General features: G+C 30.0%; 1 protein-coding gene across 3 annotated transcripts in view; it reads right to left on the reverse strand.

Annotated features, from left to right (window-relative positions):
• The window catches only part of rols (zinc-RING finger and ankyrin repeat domain-containing protein rolling pebbles), a 166,189-nt gene extending 147,543 nt beyond the window's left edge, over positions 1–18,646 (reverse strand). For 2 of the 3 annotated variants that reach the window (XM_088200935.1, XM_088200933.1), the window contains exon 1: positions 18,385–18,646. The gene's annotated coding sequence lies outside the window, so the exon portion shown is untranslated. Of the gene's footprint in view, positions 1–2,317; positions 2,428–18,384 lie in introns of those variants that run through there. The other variant, XM_088200934.1, reaches the window with a different exon arrangement.
• Between the last annotated feature and the right edge of the window lie 286 nt (positions 18,647–18,932).

Here is an 18,932-nt window from a genome sequence, read left to right on the forward strand (position 1 = left end):
GTCATTAAATCGACAATGACTAGTCTGAAGGGACAGACATCGAAAATAGACATCCGCGATTTGTCTTGACTCGATTTTTCTTTTTGTCGCGGTCGTTGCGTTGTGAAAGTTTGCTACAGTATTAACGGTATCCATGTTAAATAATTTAAATAATATTAAAACTTAACCTATTAAGACTGACCGTACAATAGATAAAAATATGAAGTATGACAATTTTTATTTTTAGCAAAAAGTATATATTCATTCTTAAATATTAATTTTGTGTCCTTAAGAATAGTCCCTATTTAATAAAATAGACTTAGGGCAGTGTTTCTAACAATCTGAATAATATTTATTGAATAGCTTTTAGCTCACTTTGACTTAATGTTTTCTATGGTGGCAACACGTTGCCATTTCTATTAATATTTTTATCTACGAAAACAGAAAAATACACAGGGGATCATATTTGGAAAATATAGTGCCTGTGATATCAGGACGATGACGTTTTAGATTAAAAAATCACAAATTAATAATAATGGACTATCGTAATGCAAAATCCAAAAGTTGATAGCTTATGATTTTGGTCTATTTTTCGGATTTCCTCTCGCAAACGGCGTAAAAATACCTGATTCGTTATTATTAATACGAACAATTATAAGGTGTATTTTAATACGAATTTATAATGGACTAGACCGAAATAATTGGAAAAAATAGTAAGGAGAACCTAGAATCTAATTTGAAGTGATTTTTTTGGTCTTGTCTCTTTAGGACGCTTTTTTGAGATGATTGGAAAAATCGTCTGCCACTTAATTCGACCATTAAAAATTTAATCCAAAACGATTATTATGCACAGAGTCTTTCACTTTTTACATATCTTTATCATTATTCATAATAAAAATCCCTGGACTATACCGTTAAAATAAAAAAAAACCGTAATGGAAACTTTGACATTTGACCGAACTTGACGTATTTTTTGTAATTTTGCTTTTTAAATGCCGCTTTCATTGCGACGATTATACTATTATTTCAATATTTCCATAATTAAAATAAGAAAAATTGCTTTAACGATGGTTCAGAATATTTTTTACGATACCGCCTTTTTTAACTGTTACATGTTGCATGCTAAAAATATCAGTCAAAATAACTATGCTTTAATCATACGAGATACTAACTTCTTTAACTATCTGCTTAACAGTAATTTGGATATCAATAAACACAATGTCCTTAAATTATTTACATTTTGATCGTAATTGCTGTGCTAGATCATGGCCCTCTTAATACGTTTATACGTATTATAAACCCTTCGTTTGAACATAGAATCATTGCCAAAAATCTTCTTCTAAATTTACAATACTCTAATTGTACTTGAATTTATTTAAATGCAAAATTTAATGCTAATTTTTTATTCATACTTAAAAAATGGTTGAACGTGATAAAATGTGTCGTCAATACTTGGCTATTAAACACAAACTATGCATCAAATATAGCTGATAATTGCCATGCGTTTCATACCAATACGAGTAAAAAATATGAGCTTAATTAAAAACAAATAGCTTTTTATTATCACACGTAATAGACCTATAAATAATTTGCCAATTCCCACTAATTAATAAAATGAAAATATAAAGAAGTAGTTTTATCAACAATTACTATTTGCTTTTTACAGTTTTCTCGCAAAAAATACTATTGTTACAGCACTAGAAGCGATTAAATGTACATAAAAGTAAAAATAACCATTTTTTATAATAACTACTTACGGAAAATATATGTTATTTATAATACATATAAATGGTGTTATACTCACAAATAAATTAATGAGTTAAACACGGATCTGGGTGTTTATTATACGTATTCAAGTATATAAATTTGTCTTATACGTTATTTATATTTATTCATATTTAGATAAATCATTTTTAATGAATAATACAAATAAATTCGGAGTAAAAGACAACGAAACCACTTCGAATAATTCATTTTCTGAGAAAATTGATATGCCTAGCCATTTATTTTACCACTTTCCGTACACGTGGAAAGGATTATTTATATACGTAACTCATTAACGTTATTTTATACAGATGAACAAATTAAAAAAAATATTGTTTTATAGCTACATTTTGCAAATTATTTAAAAAATAAGTATTATGTATTTTTATAATGAAAACAAAATTAAACAAAAATGCTAAACTAGTATCTTTTAAGAATTTGATACCTCCATAAAATATTTATGATTCTAAATATTCACTTTTACGTTGTGAAAATTTTTTCGCGATGTACTCAAATATACATTTAAATAAAATAAACAGTAATTTAGCCGAACTAATGCGCAATACGAAATTACTTGCGGACCCAGACGTCTGGTGTTGCAGAGGAATGCCCAAACGCTCTCAAAATAGACTTCTGTCCAGAAATCTCTTCTGCGCCCCTCTCTGCTTTCCCTCTATCCCGTCTTGTGCGAATTCATTGGCAGATTCAATCCCGAGATCAAGTAGTGTCTATTTTTACAGCAGCTTTCAAGTGCGGACTTGACCGTCTTACCTACGCTACGCTAAAGCTAGAATAAAAATTTTCGACTTTACTTACCTTCGCCATTCATAATAAAACTTTCGGTGCTAGGGTTTATTACTTTTTCTTTTACGAGGCCCTCTTATTGCGCTTTACGAGATTCGTCACTTTTACTCCATAGTAATCCTGGATTTCTGTGCCAATTTCGTTACTATCTCTAATCTCTATCTTTCCTCTCTGCCGTTTGATCTAGTAGTTTCCTTTGGCAATCTTCGAATCCCGTGTTTCATTGTTAACAAATCCTTCTCATTAATTTACGTGTTTCCTTGCTCTCTTCGAGACCTACCACACATTTATTATCAACGAATTGCATAGAGGAGCTTAAGGGCTTCTCTAATTACTTTCAATTAAAATGGACATTAGGTTTTGTAACCATTAATTATAATGATATTTATGTATTTTTAATATTTTTTTTATTTCAACTGATTCCATTCAAGCATGTTTAATATGTTTAAGAAAACTAAAAAAATCATTAATAAATAATTACTTAATAAATAAATCTAAAAATTATAGTGAAATAAATGCTAAAGAAATCTAAAATTATATATGTTTTAACTGTTTTGATTATACGATTAAAAGCAATTATTACTATCAAAATAGACGCAATTAATTTCAGTAAATTTTTAAGCAAAATTATATTTATATTAGTTCATAACTCTATGGTTATCCTTAATGGGGATATATTAGTTAGTTGCTATGCGCCAACGCTCACCAGTTTTACGGTTTTTGCTTCCCTTCGAAAGGAAGGATGTAATGATGTGGAATACCGACAAAGAGGAAGTTGACTCTTAATTATTTTTTAAGTGATAAAGTCACCGACGAACAACGCTGGATACGCCGGCCATAAATCCATACGTCAGCGGTACAAATATATTCGGATGTTAAGTTTTCCGGAACAAAAGGAAGTGGCACTAAATTTAACGCGAAAGATAAACAATGAATAATTAAAGTGTTTATTGTCTAAAGGCCGAGCGTGATCAATAGACTCGGGTATAACTCGAGCTTAAAACAATACGCTTTCAGTTTATTTTATATGAAGATCGCAAAGGAAATAAGTTTAATAATAGATTAAAATAATAATAAGAATCTTGTTAATTAAATTACAAGTATATATGCTTTATTATTTAAATCGGAACAATTTTTATTCAAAGAAACAAAAGAAATTGTGTTATACGGTTTTATATTTTCTTATTTTTAAAGCATATGTTTTTGTTTGTATTCAAATATAAAATACGTTATTATGCTAAAATCTTTTTATTTATTATCTATGTACATATTTATATTGTGGCACAAATCGTTTGGTTTAAATATATTTTTAGCGGGATCAAGCTATGGAGCATTTTTTAGGCAAGCAAATAAAATACAGATTTTTTACTCTATTTAAAAAATCTCTTTGACGACTTCTAGTAAAATATAAGTAATGGTAAAAAATATGAACCTAAGCTTATGAAATGAATTGGTGAGGAAAAAATATTTATAACATTTCAGTTTTTAAATAAAAAAACCTAACTTGTATTTAAGGGAATTCATATTATAAAATTAAATGTAAATCCTTACAAAAAAGTGTCCCTTTTTCATTATGCTGGTTCAAGGCAGCCCCAGCAATTCTCAAACGAGAATGATGCGGCTTAATGGACACACACACAAAATTTGTTTACACTTTAAAATTGAAACGGTCTAGATGGACACTCTGGCGATCGGTAATCAAAGTATAGAAAAACAATAGTATAATGCGCATGGTAGATCATTTTGCCTATCTCACATTCTCTCCAAGCAAATAATAGCGGTATTTATGTTTCGGAATAGATGTGCAATATTATTATTATAAACGCAATAGTTTGGTCATCTTTTCGGTCTGAAAATACTATGTGTGGCCTAACTTTCGAGACTTATGCTTTCTTTTTTGATTTCTGCAAATGTTTATTAGAGTGACCTATTAATTATAATAAATTGTCCAGATGGTTGTAACGCCCACAATAGTATGTTTAATAATTTTTTAATATCTTTTAGTTTTTATAAATAATTTATTCTTTATTTACCCAAAAAGATTAAAAGTTACCATAAAAATAAGACAGTCATAATTTAGTTTATATATTTAAGAATCTATTGAACTGCCGCAAAACTTATTTGATTTTTGATTATGCATTATTATTCAAGGTATTTAGAAATGTCAAGATATCTGTCATTTAGAAAGCCAATATTTAAAAACGCCATAGAATGGTTTTTATTTCATAATAAAATATTTTTTTGAAGGATATAAAAACGTCAAATTAATATGGAGAGAATCGCTAAATAATCTAGAGTATCATTTAGTCATCAGCAAAAAGAGAAAATATTTTTTCTGAAGCAACATTAGATATCAATCTGCTAGTTACGATGTAAAATTTAAAAAATAACAAGCGTTTACACAAAAAAACAGAGTAAATAAAGAAAAGAAAACGGTTTTTGCTACTGCAAATTTTTATTTTCAATTCTATTTTTGCTTCACTATTTCAGAGTTTTTCTTATTCAAATGGCGATGAGATTGATATAGTAGGTCAAAACATTCACATTAACTCAAAACCAATCAAAAAGTCTATAGATTTCTCATGATAGCTCTACTGATAACTACGAGTGGCATTGCAGCGACGATACATTTATTTATTGTGTATCTATTATTATATAATAATCGCTAATTCTAATCTCTTAGACACAACCAAAATTAAAAAACTCTAATTTAGATATTAGTAATTATCAGGCTGGTGAACATAAACTATAAATACCTATATTCGATTATACAATATTTGGTTTTGGTTTAGCTTTGGCCAAAAATGAAAATGCCAATTTTAGCATATAATACAGTGTGTATAAAATTAAATGTGAAAGTGAAAAGAACTGGTTGAAAAATGATTCAAGGGTTTTGTATATTTTTATTCATCGTGAAAAGTAAAAATGTGAATTCAGAATATTATAGGGCGATCCTGAACCCGCGATATAATATTAAACATGTATCATATGCACAGAAGCTTTTACGAAATTTTGATACCCATTCATATTTATTCGCTCCCTAACATGGCTCAATGACGTTGTACATTTTTTACGACACACAAAAACATTTGAAAAATTTCGCACGAATTTAGACATTTCATTAAAAAAATTTGACCGCAGTCTGTGAACCGCGCCAGACACGTCCCGCGTCAAAATCCCAAAAAGCCGAAAAATGGAATGGAATACAGGCATTCGGTCATGACCAAAATTGGCCAGCTCGCCGAGACGTCTCTTTTGTAAATCTTTATTAATGACGCTTAATGACTGTTCAGACGCCTTCCTCACCGGATCTGGCGGTCGTCGCATTTCCGACTCTATTTCTGACTATAGTCTCAGAGGAGGAGGAAAGGCAAGGGACTCTAAACTTGGGGGGATGGATAAGCGAGGAGCCGGTATCCCAAATATTTCCTTTTAGAATGTGCGGGCGGCTGAAACTCAGGGTACCTAAACCATATTCCTAGAATGGATGTGCCTATCAAGCGAATACACGGGTCGACGAACTTGAATTGTTAACGTTTCCATCCGAAGCGACGTTTTACTTACAATGTTGACGTTTAGTTCGGGACTAATAAGACATAATACGACAAGAGGTAGTATCCAGATGGTACATTGCCTAAAAACTTTTGTTTAATACCATTAGGTACGTACGTATAATCCGTTAAGATAAATTACTTATAAACAAAACTTACATACGACATTGACCGTAAGAATCGGGTAAATTTCTGTGTGATAAATAATATTTTATTTTTAGTAATAAATGTAAAATACTTGTAAAAACTTTTAAGATTTAAAAAATAAATATATCGTGTCCACAAAAATGACTATATCTACAATATATACATAAGTGCGTAAATAAATAAAAATTTTCAACTAATTGATTTCACTGACTTTTTTAAAAATGATAAATTGAATATATATATATTTTTTAACGATACTAATAATATTTATATCTAACTGTATTATGTATCATTACGTTTAACCATTTTTAAGTAAAATAAAATAAAAAAATACTAACGTGAGCTATTATTTATAATTTACAATTAAAAAAATTGCTACTATATAATTTTATGTTATTAAATATAACTTATTTATTTATACCCCTGATAAAAACGAATATGCAGATGAAAATAGTCAAATGTAACTAGCACACACCATAAAAATATATCATTAAAATAAACTGCCCTTCAGTTAGTTTCCGAATATATATGAACAATTTTGAAGTTTTTAGAAGCCTGGAACAGTCTGAGTTTTTCTTTGCTGAATGGTTATATCTACATTGAAGCAAAATTAGATGGATATTAAAGGTACGCTCAACATACAACGTTACTCAATAACTCGACTTTAACCCATGTGTTTTATTTATAATTGCTAATGAATCACCTATGAAATATATATTTATATCTTAATTATTTCATACAAATTGTAAAATATATAATATAACATTCTAGTGAGCAAGTTGAGATTAAAACAAAAGTTTTAAATTTTGTATTAAGCTCAAAACAACAGCTTCGATATCATATTGTGTACCGAACAAAGCCCATAACGAGGCGAGGGGTTAAAAATTAATGCCTCGACACGTCTAGACACAATAAGCTCAATAATAATCAAGGTGAAATTGGCGTTTTACGATCATTTTTACGGCTTTTAATTCATAATATAATATAATTGAAGCATAAAAGAAAATCTCCCACCGACGAGGCGCGCAACGGCGTCGTTAAAGTCATTGTTGGGTTTTCATAAGCGGCGTAATTAAGAGCGGAGAAGATCTGGCCGCCCCTTAATGAGCCAGCGAATAATTAAATATTGCAAAGATTGAGAGCCCCTGGCGCAGTTCGCGTGGGGCAGCGATCAACGAACGCGACTGCGGCGAGAGCCAATTCCGCACACTGAAAAACAACACGAACCATATGGGATGCGCAGACATGTTTCTTCTCCGCACTCGTCTTGGGCTTTTCACCAAACTGGTATGTCAGTTTCAGTGAATCATCAAGCGCAATAATAGAAGCGCCTTCCGTCGACGCGCTTTTGATATAGCGCCGTTTTCATGAAAGGATGCGCGAGAGCTTTCGTTTTGATCGACGACATCCGTTTCGCGCTCGCAATTATCTGGATACAATACCAATTAGGTTGTTTAATGCATAATTTAGCTTAGTATATTGTTGTATATTCATAATAGAACGATTACAATAAAGAGCTGACTTCCATTGAAACGATTGTTAAACTTTGAAGATGAAGTTTAATATTTATTACTTCATAATGTATGCAGCTCAGAGATACACTTTCGCAAGTAAGGCCTGAAGAATTATCTTCCTTCATACATTAAATTATAAGATAGTGATTTTCGTTTGTATAATAAAGTATTATTATTCTATATTTAATAATATTTAATACCATATACGAGAAATATTCGAAAAATATTTAATTTTGGGACTGACATTTAAAATTATCATTATCAATTAATACCTCAAGACATTTCAATAGATTTTAAACATAATAAAGAGCTTAAGAATCACTACATATTATTTATTTTTGAATCTTCCGTTGTAAACTGACCTTATGCATTACAATGAGATAAATTTGTACCAACTGGATAAGTCATTTAGATATAATAAATACATACAAAGTAAGTATCAGTGACATCTATATTATATAATTTATAATCAATAAATGCACTTTGAAACAGTAGCCAAATTTTAATAATAGCGCATTTTTCGCAAAATTCGAGTAGCTGCCGGGAATCAAACCCGCACCCTTAGGGTTATTAGTCTGAAACATTATGAACTTCGCTATTCCAACTATGTTATAATATGTTATTGAAATATTACATATAATACCATAAATTGTTTGACGTATATAATAACCCACCTATTTGTAGTAAGAATTTCAACATGACTGATTAAAGTTTAAACTCACTTTATGACGGCATTGTCATAAATAAAAATATGCTTGCTATGTATTTTATATAAAATTAATGTTTTACTGAACAAACCTCGACAAGACATGCTAAACTCTGCACAAAATATTAGGGGCGAAATTAATAAATACATATTTCTAGATAATCAACTACAAAGTAATTTAGTATTTTAAAATATCGAACACCAACTAAACTTAGATTAGGGAAATTGATAACAAGTTTATTTATTTCGGTGGTGTTTAATTGTGATTTTTTAGAGTTAATACGGTTATGAAAAACGCTTAAGAATGTCTTTATCTTTAAGGTTCTTATTAACAGCTAAAATGCCGTACCAAATTAAAGGCATTGCTTAATTTACAAGTAGTCTATGTGTCATTTACACCCACCCATACAAAAAATTGCACTTGTATACCTATTTTCCATATTTAATTCAATGCCTTATTTTATAGAAAAATGAATAATAAATTGAAATTATATGCTACTTAACTCTTGCGGTGCCAGGTGCGGAAAAATCCGAATCACCGTATACGGCTCATAAGTGCGAAATAAAAAATATTAGCTTTTTAAAAAGTGCTGCATTTATTTTTAAAGTCACATAATTAGTAAATTATATAGGAAAAAATGAGGTTAATATATATATGCAGCATAGAATTTATATAAACATATAAAAAATTTGTAATTATATGTTCAAATTTATTTTATTAAAATAATTCAGCAGTGACAGTAAATTAAAATCCTTATTTTTCCGTATTTGTGAATGTAATATTATATTTCCGACCGTATTACCAAATTTTTACTTTCTGTATATGTTAGTGAGTTATATGAATATGCAGTTAAGCTAAAACAGATTATTATTCAAATGTACTAATGAAATTACTCATGCGTTGTACAAATATAAGAGGGTATTGCGTGTAGATTTTTTTATATTAAATAACATTCAATACTTAAAAGGTATAAATAAACTATTTATGCTGCAAAAAGGAGAGCAATTTTAAAATTATTTTTGTCAGTATACTACATCTATATTGCAAAGATCCTGGCAGCCGTTATAAAATTACAATAAACAATTTTTTTAAGGTATCTGTCAAGGATTACTTTTATATAATACATAAGACAGCGAGATTAAAAAAAAATGTTTAATTTTTTTGGACAACCTTGCATATTTAAAAGATTATTTTAAAAACAATGCATAAAAAACAGGGTTTGCGAAAATCGTGGTAATAAAATAAACGCTTTTAGTTTTCGATATCGCATGACTACGATGCCGTCCAAATACACACGACGCTTTATCTCCAGCGACGTAGCACAAGTGTGCATAATATTCTTTGAAAGTCGTTTTGACACATAGACGAATATTTGTACAAAAGAAAGAGAGGGAGAAAAAAGGCTATTTTATACATAGTGCGATAAGCGAAAGTTTCAGGCGCTAAACGCTCTCAGCCAGGGAATCTCGGTACTTTTTAGAGAAACTTTGGCGACCGCGATAGCTTCGCAAGTACTAGTGTCGTCAGACTGGGAAAACTTTGAAAAGTTTCAAAAATATACACGTCGATATTTTTCCCGGGGGAGCCTGTGCGTTACGCACGCTTGATGGGAATTGTCTTAAAATTGCCTCTGAAATCGATCACAATTTTGAACGTTTAATTCGCCGGAACAGTGTAGTGTGAATATATTTCGGTACGTACATATATGAAAATGGAGAGACTCTCTCGCGGGACGACTCGGTTTTATATGTATGTATATATTTTGGAGGTTAACTTTGCGAGAAAAAGTTGCGAAATTGCTTTTTTTATTAGCATATTGTGTACCTATGTGACACGACTCTATAATATGCAGTAGGCTTTATGCGTATTTTCTACTCTCGCGCTTTCGACAATAACGGAAGATAAACACATATCGCATAATAATATAACCTTAATGTTCAAGAGATCGAAACCATCATTATTAGGATTAAGAAAAATATTGCATAATCTGCAAAGAAATACCTTTCCTTTCATATTTTCGTAAGGATTTTAATTACAACAAAATCTCAAGTTTTAAATGTGTATTTTTTCGAATTGAGTTTCATTTTTCTCGACTATTTTCATAAAAATATTAATTTAAGGATTACATTAATCTCGAAAATTGACGTTTGTTCGTCAAACAGTACAGACACGACAGCAAGTTTTTCATTTTATTATTGTTTATTACGGTTTCTTTAAGGATGAGGCTTGTCAAGCCTCTATTACATGCCTCACAGCACCACAGAGGATCACCATTCGTTCCTTGGCCGGACGCTTCCATTGAATACTACGCCTCATTTAAGATTCTCCGTAGAAACAACCCGCATTGAAGACTTCTGAGACTATGTCCAAGAAGTAGAGTTATCATTAAAGGTTAAACCAAAGCAGGGTCCTCATTATAGGTTAAGTCTGCGCCACCTTGTCTTTTTAAAGACGACAATACCAGAAACACAGACAAAACACCGAAAACATATTCTAGACAGAGCGTCGCCGAGGGTTTAGGCCCCCAAAGAATGTGTTCTAAAACTATATTTTTGGTGTTGTTTCTCGACAAATATGTAAATATTTATAATAGCAATTTTTGAAAATTTAAAAGTTTTGCGCTAAATTTTAAAATTCATCAAAGGTGGCATAAACTCTATAGTGACAAATTCATATAATATTTTACCTTTTAGAGGCAAATTCAAGCGATAATTCTGCAGATTTGTCGCAATCATAATTAATAACAAAAAATATAAAAAAAGGAGTAAACTCAAATTGAGTTGGTGTGTTAGTGAAATGCTATACCAAAATAAAAATATTTAAAATAATAATCGTGTTGTATTTAAATGCCCAATTTATAAATAAATACGGTCCAATTTTTTTAAGCAATCCAATAAAAGTTATATTGATATCAATATTCATAGATTACCAACAAACATCGTTTTAATGTTTTTATAATTATTTAAAAATAGAATATTCACAACAAAAAGTATAAGTGCATTCCACAACAGCTAAACTGTTCAACATTGCCATAATTGGTAGAATTAAAGCGGACATAACAATTCCACAAATGAACCAAGTTAAATGAGTCATTGTGATGCAAACATCGATTTGGTAAAAAATATAAATTGATTTAATTTTATTTCTGACTAATAATGCTATACGTTTACATATTTAAGTGTTAAAAATGTATTGCTTCAATTAATATTATTGTAAATGGAACTTCTGTTTTGTTTTTTTATATAATGTAAATGTTACGAAAATATTTTTAGATTTATTCTTAGAGTAATTCAGTTATTGTGACTGTACTCGGAACTCGACGACATGGAAAATATATATTAATTTTAATAAAATGACAAAATGTTACTTTTACAACAATGCTGCTATTATTAAATATTATTACCGGTAACATTTTTATGGGTATTTTTATTCTAAAAATATGTACATGAGCTTCAATATGTAAGTTACTAATATTAGATATTATATTTTAGTCATGTTCGTGAGCACAAAAGTATATATTTTTGGACACGTGGATCTATTCATATTTAAAATTTACTTGTAGCTTTAGTGAGTGAAAATAATCATAGCCTATAAATATATAATAAACTACTTTTACTTTTTGATTTCATATATTTCTATTTATTATTGTAACAAACTAATTTATTTTATTTTCAACTCAATTATAAATATACCATCTAAAGAAGAGGTATTGCTAATTTTATCATTACATATAATTATTAAAATATATAGAGGTTTTTGATTCCATATAATACAGACTGCAACACATAAAAATCATTCAATTAAAATATGATTTGTATTCAGTAATTTTTATTTTGCATAATTAACATATTTGCAAATTATTTAAATATATTTTGCAAGTATGTAAGCTATGCAAAATATTTAAATAAATCTAATTTTCGTTTATATTATCTAATAAAAGAGATTGATAAATGTAGATGAGATTTTTCAGAGAATATGTAATAGAAATAATCTTTCAATTTATTTGATGTAATTGCGCATTTTTGCAGGGTCCAAAGGAGAACCATTTATTGTCCTTTTGAACCTGCCATTTTTTTTGTTTTTATTTTCCAGTGTTTTACAATAATTTTCTTTCAATTTGAGCGAAAATAAGATACTCAATCATTTTTTTCAAGCTTATGTGCCTTAGACAACATACATAAGCTTGTAAACATTTTTTTATTTGGGAATTTCATGTCAAGACCTTCTAGTTATTACATTGTTTTCTCATCATAGCTCCAGTGTTTAATTAATGCTCTATTCAAATGAAAAGTTTTATATATAATATTTTATATAAAAAATCAAATTCAATAAAATATTATTTCTATACATAAAATCGACGCTGAAAGCAAGTTAATCCGCGGATATTTCACTTTAAGCAAAATAAACCGAAGAGCGTTATTCGAAATAATCCCCGGTAGGGTCTCCAAGGCAGAATATCCAGCATCCGGCGGGAATTGAAAAATGATTTAAAACTGTAACATGTACACATTACGTAATACATCCACGTATAAAATCGCGTTTGATTGAACGCTTTATAGAAATGGAAACCAGCGGTGAGTTATTAAAATAAGTTCTTAAAGGTAAGCAAACGCTGAATTATTAAAAGCAAACAACGTTACGCTTCATGCACTGTTGCTTTCCTTCCACAGAGAAGACCAACGTTTAAAGGCTGGAAAAAAGAGATGATGATTGCTTTTGTGCGTAATGACATCATTATTTTTTTGCTTATGCCCTTGTAACGCGAAATGACCCGAGACGGGAGAATCGAAACGGCAGCGTTACGCTCTAACCGAACACTTACCGTTTATCACCCGTAAACTTTGAGCACTAATGTAAAAATTGTTTATTGATGCCGTTTTCTTTTGTATTATGCATGAAAGCTCCGCGAGAATGGCGAGGGACCGACGAGCGGTGAATTTACCTAAGCGTCGAGCTAAATATGGGTCAAAGATTAAAAAATTAGGAATGCTCATACTCAAGGGAGATTTGATCGACAATTATGCAAATACGTTATTCATACTAAATCAAAATTACTGTATATAATAAATCATTATGATTTCATGGTTTTTATGGGATACAATACATATATTATTTTGATAAAAAATCTGCTCTGTGGAAAACGAGCTAAATCAATTCCCACTCCAATTAATTATTTTTATACATCCACCTTTTTGCTCGAGTAGGAGCGATGTATTATTGGTCACACTTAAAAGTCATCATAAACATTGACAATAGTACAACTTTAGCATAGTGAATGGTCTATTTTTTATACCGTGAATTTAATTAAAAACAAATCAGTAAATCGCTGAAAATTGAATTCAAAGAAAAGGCTTCGTGCAAAGAATTCTCAACGATTCTGACTTAACAAAACATCAACGCACAATATACAAGATATTGATTGTGAGGCACTTAAATAATTTATATATTTATAAGAAACACTAATAAAATACCTGATTGGGGATATATATTACAAAGCACATTATCCAGGGGCGTACTCTCGGTGACATGCCATCAAAGGGTTGCATTCTGGTGTCGTTGTTCTTGTTGTTCCTCTAAGGAGAGCCTCATTTTATGGATGTTTCAGAGAACAACGGCATTAGTGTTTAATCGGCTAAAGTCAATAAATAGCCCAATTAAGTGTTTCATGGTGGTGCCAGCAAAAGACCAAAAAATACCTTAAATGAAGAGCTTGACAAGCTAAGGGCTAAAAGTAGGCTGTCCTCTCTGCTATGGCTCAAAAATTGTAATATCACTGGCGCTTAATGAATGTGAAGGGTTTCTCGGAAGCATACAAAAACGTGTAAGTCAAGGATTTCCATATATTTTTTAGGAAGGCCTAAGTATGCTACTTTACCTTGTTTAAATTGCAATTAAATAGCAAGTGGCAAGAAATGTTAGAAAGAAATTCAAAGCTTAGATTCAGCAAACGTCGGTTTTTTGCGTTGTTTGGTAAACGGTTATTACACGATTTTGTTTTTTTATTAAAACAAAAGAACAAAAGTGAAGACGAAAAGCGTATTTTATTCAAAAAAATATTTTTACATTATTTTATTAAATATTTTTTGGGTATTAAGGCCTATTTTGCAGAAAAATATATACTGGAAAATCTAACAACAGTTTATTTAAAAAAAACATACAAATAAAAATCACCATATATATGCTTTGCCATATTAATGGGGCACACCAATAAATGTGTTATATCTTAAAAAATCGTGAAAATCGGTCGTATAAAATGTGGATTTCAAGCTTATTTTTAATATTTAGTAAGCCCACCCTTAGCTATAATTACAGCTGTAACCTTTTTTGGCATATTGTTAACTAATGACTTTCAGGTGAACGGAGACAATTTTCTTCATTCCACCTGCAATTTTTTCGCAGCTCAATTTTAGATTTGTAATTTGGATTTTACTCATAATTGCTCTATATAAGTTAGGTCTTGTGACTGTGAGCTCCATTCTAAAAGCATCAAACTCTTTGACGCAAATCAACCTCTGCTTTTTGGCGTAGTCGGCACGGAGCCTTGTCTTGCCGGAATCGGATGGTAGCGTGGTCTGTGCCTTGAAATATTTTTCTGTAGAAATCCATTAAAGTGGATTCCAATACTGAAATATGAATGACACTATTCATAATACCCTCGAAAATGTACAGTTTGCAAGCCAATTGCATTGCTTCATGGACGCACCCACGAAATGTGTTTACGCCTTAAAATAAAAGCGGTCTAGTTGGACACTACAGCGATCAATAACCAAAATATAGAAGCACAATAGTATTATTAGCAAGGTAGAATGTATTGTCTAGCACGCGTCCTTTCCAAGCAAAGAGTAGTTTTTAGGCGATACTAAAATGTTATTCGTTCAATATCATATTTATAAACGTTGTAAATATACTGTGTGTATGTCCGACTTTCGAGAACTTTGATCTCCTTTAATTTGTTCAAATGGGCGTTTGAGTAATTTTTAAATTATAAAATATTGTAAAGGTGGTTCAAACCCCCACAAAATAAAACAATTTAACAATGTATGTTATTATTGTAAAAAATTCTAAATTATTCAGGTTTATTTCCCTTAAAAATTTTATTTTAAAAAATAGCTAGTTTAAGAATCTGATTTTATTTAGAAAAATTATAAGTTTAATAAAAAAAATATCTTAAATATTTGCACTGCGTTTCCAATTGGACATTTTAGCATTTTCTTTTAGAAATATAGTACTTATAAGGCAAATATTTTGCTTAAATATTTGTTAAGCGATATTTTTTACGAAAGAAGGCATATAAAATAAAATACTAAAAAAAATGTTTAAACATATTTTAAAATTAAAATTGCTATAACTAAATTTGCGACCGTTCACACTACGCCGGTACGGGTCAATTTACGTCTTTCATTGAATTTACTATTGACTAACATGTAGTGAAACAATTAAATTGTACCTCCGTTATATTCTGAACAATCGGTTAATCGAATTATTTGACAATATTTTTTTGTTGTTCTCTAGAATATTATTTATATGATATTAAATTTAATTAGTTGTTTGCTTGGAGTATATTTTATATATGTCGTTGAAGGAGAAAGATAAGGGAGGTGGTAATTTTTATTGCAGGGTAGAGGTAAATTACTCTACTGGCAAAAATAGCTTTGCGAAAGTCTTAAAACGGCCCTGGGTGAATGTAAAAAACTTTTTGTAAAAGTTATTTACCAAGTACTCGCATATAAATAAACATTTTTTTAATATTCAGATTAAACAAAATTTATAGAGCAATAATAAATTTACTATGTAATTCATTTTTCTATTATGCTTTCTATCCGATATTGTTAAAGGTATTTTTTATTGTATAATATTATATTGAAAACATTTTTCGTTTGAGAGGAAATTTATACAGATCATTAGCTACTCTATTGCATTGTGTACGCCAACGTGAACCTGGGCTATACCATAACTAAGCAAAAACTAAAGCTTTCACGTAGGAGCACCTAAAAGTACGATGCTATTGCCGACGCAACGAGTTTTCAGTCGACGTCGCGCTAACGGTAATATGAAAATTTTTCTAAAGGCATATCTCGTTTGTGAAAATGTGGCTGAACCGCGAATCCTATACATGTTTTTTTTCTTCTTCCATTTCTCTTCGCGGAACCATTTCACGGAAGCTTTCATTCACGTCGCCAAGCACGGTTGGCGTCGCGACGCCGAGGCACTTAAAATAAATGCATGAGATAGTGCGCGAACAATGTGCAACGCGAAATATAAATATCCTTTGCACAGTTTAGTGTACGCTAAATATGGCCGTTGTGCACGGAGCCATATTAAACTATACCGTCGGCCGTGCAATACGCTCATTGTGTTCTGCCTTAAGCATTTTGTCATGAGCTATGTCGGGATGTGCATTATGAGGATATCCTCGTGATGCTGTGGTGCTTCCGAAACGGTGGATAATACAATATTTTTAAAGAAAGATATGTTTGTAATGCAATACAATTTCTGTCATGATTTATTTTTCACTATATTTTTAAATTACAGAATCAAAAAACTTGATTAAAAATTAACTATACTAGGCTTTTTACATATGCAAGCAAGACAAGGTCATAATAATCAACAACAGCTTAATATAAAATGTCAACAACGATTTTAATATTTTAAATGTATTTACTTTACAGATCAGCTGCATTTGAGTGATTTATTGAAGTCTTTTTGCAAAAACTTCTAATAAAACTTTTTACTTTATATTATATTGCATATTGCATTTATTGTAAATTATAGAAATAATTACAGATTCTCACTGTTTTTTTGCTTTGATTTATATTAAATTTTGTTAATTTATTTTAATTATTTTTTATTTGTTTTTTTTTATTTTTTTATAACAAATACATATAATATTTTTTATTTATTAGATATTCAGTTGAATATGTAAATATATAACTATCTGGGGTACCTCAAAACAGTAAAAGATCGACGGCCGTACATGTACGGCGAAACCGCTCAAGGGGTATTATTATATTCACATACTATATATAAATAAATAAATTTTAAATGTAATAAAATTATATGCTGCTCTAATCTGTCTGTTAAAACTTTATCCAAACCAAAACAAATTTACCATTATACCATTATTACATTCGTTTAAGTAAAGTTTGGATTTAAACCACAAATGGACATTTTGCAATTAAATTTTTACTAGTGAAAATATGTTATCACTAAAAAATAAACAGAGACAAAAATAGTGTGTTATTATTATTACATTAAGAATTCATTAAATGTATCGCATTAAAAATCTAAAACAACATTTTTTTAACACAGTAATATAATATTTATTAAATAAATATGTTGTTTAATTATTAAATTTTCTTAATTTAAATGTGATATATTTTAATATAAATAAAAGAAACACTATGGTATAAAAATCGTGTCTCTTAAGTTTCGAATTCAATATGTTTTTAAATTAAAATTTTAAGTTGTGTTTATTGTAAAGTATTAAAAAAATATAAAAAATAAAAGCTGTAACATAATTAAACGTGTTTACGATACGTTGTAATATATTAAGCAGAAAGTCACAATGCTTTATTCCGTTTTACAAATGGATACATATTGGACAATACAAGTGAAATTAAATATATTTCAACTAGAGAAGTTTATAATTCTCTAGATATCGAATAAGAAATCTCGTATCTTCAACGCTATAGCTAAATATTAATAAAATTCTATATCAAAATTATGTCGTACGCTTGAACGCAGGTAATACTGAGAACATATTGTATATAATATTCATGTGTATTTCCATTTTAATATTAAAAGGAGGTATTCACGCTTCTTGGATATAAGCTACTTTGCTTTTGAGAAAATTGTAGCATATTTTAATGTAGTGCAATATTAAAATATTAGTGTAAATAATATAAAAAATAGCATTACCTTTAAGAAGTCTGGCGGACACGGCAAACACAAAAATCGTCGAAATTCACATATTTTTTTTAATAAAAAGTTAAAAACATTAATTTTAAAGGAACTTTTGTTGAGCTTTAAAGCAGGAAAGAGTTAGTTTATATTAAGATATTGTTTTACAATACAAATAAATAAACACACGGCCGTCGCGCGTCAGTTTTGGGGTTACTTTTTCGGTTAGTTTTGGTATGTGGAGCGGTAAACTGACGCCGGAGCGCGCTTACTCGCGACTGAGAGCAAAATACAGAATCGTCATCGTCATTCTAAGCTTAGAACGTTGCCAGTCGTCGCCGTCTTCTTCCTCTGAGTATGTAAAAAAATAACAGGATGCTAAAACTTGCATCATGGAGGTACATTATGCACTCGCCCCAAGAAGCAGCGTGTAATTATCTTGCAGCGCCCCAGACATCGTAAGATAAATGGACATTCAATCGACACGTTAGGAAATAAAATCGGATGTGAACTCGACAAGAGCATTAGGTGCAGGATGTAACTAAATGTATGTAATGTAGGAAGTG

The sequence above is a fragment of the Plectrocnemia conspersa genome, unplaced genomic scaffold (assembly GCF_051122295.1).
Source record: "Plectrocnemia conspersa isolate PC_06_02 unplaced genomic scaffold, ASM5112229v1 ptg000012l, whole genome shotgun sequence".
NCBI lineage: Eukaryota > Metazoa > Arthropoda > Insecta > Trichoptera > Polycentropodidae > Plectrocnemia > Plectrocnemia conspersa.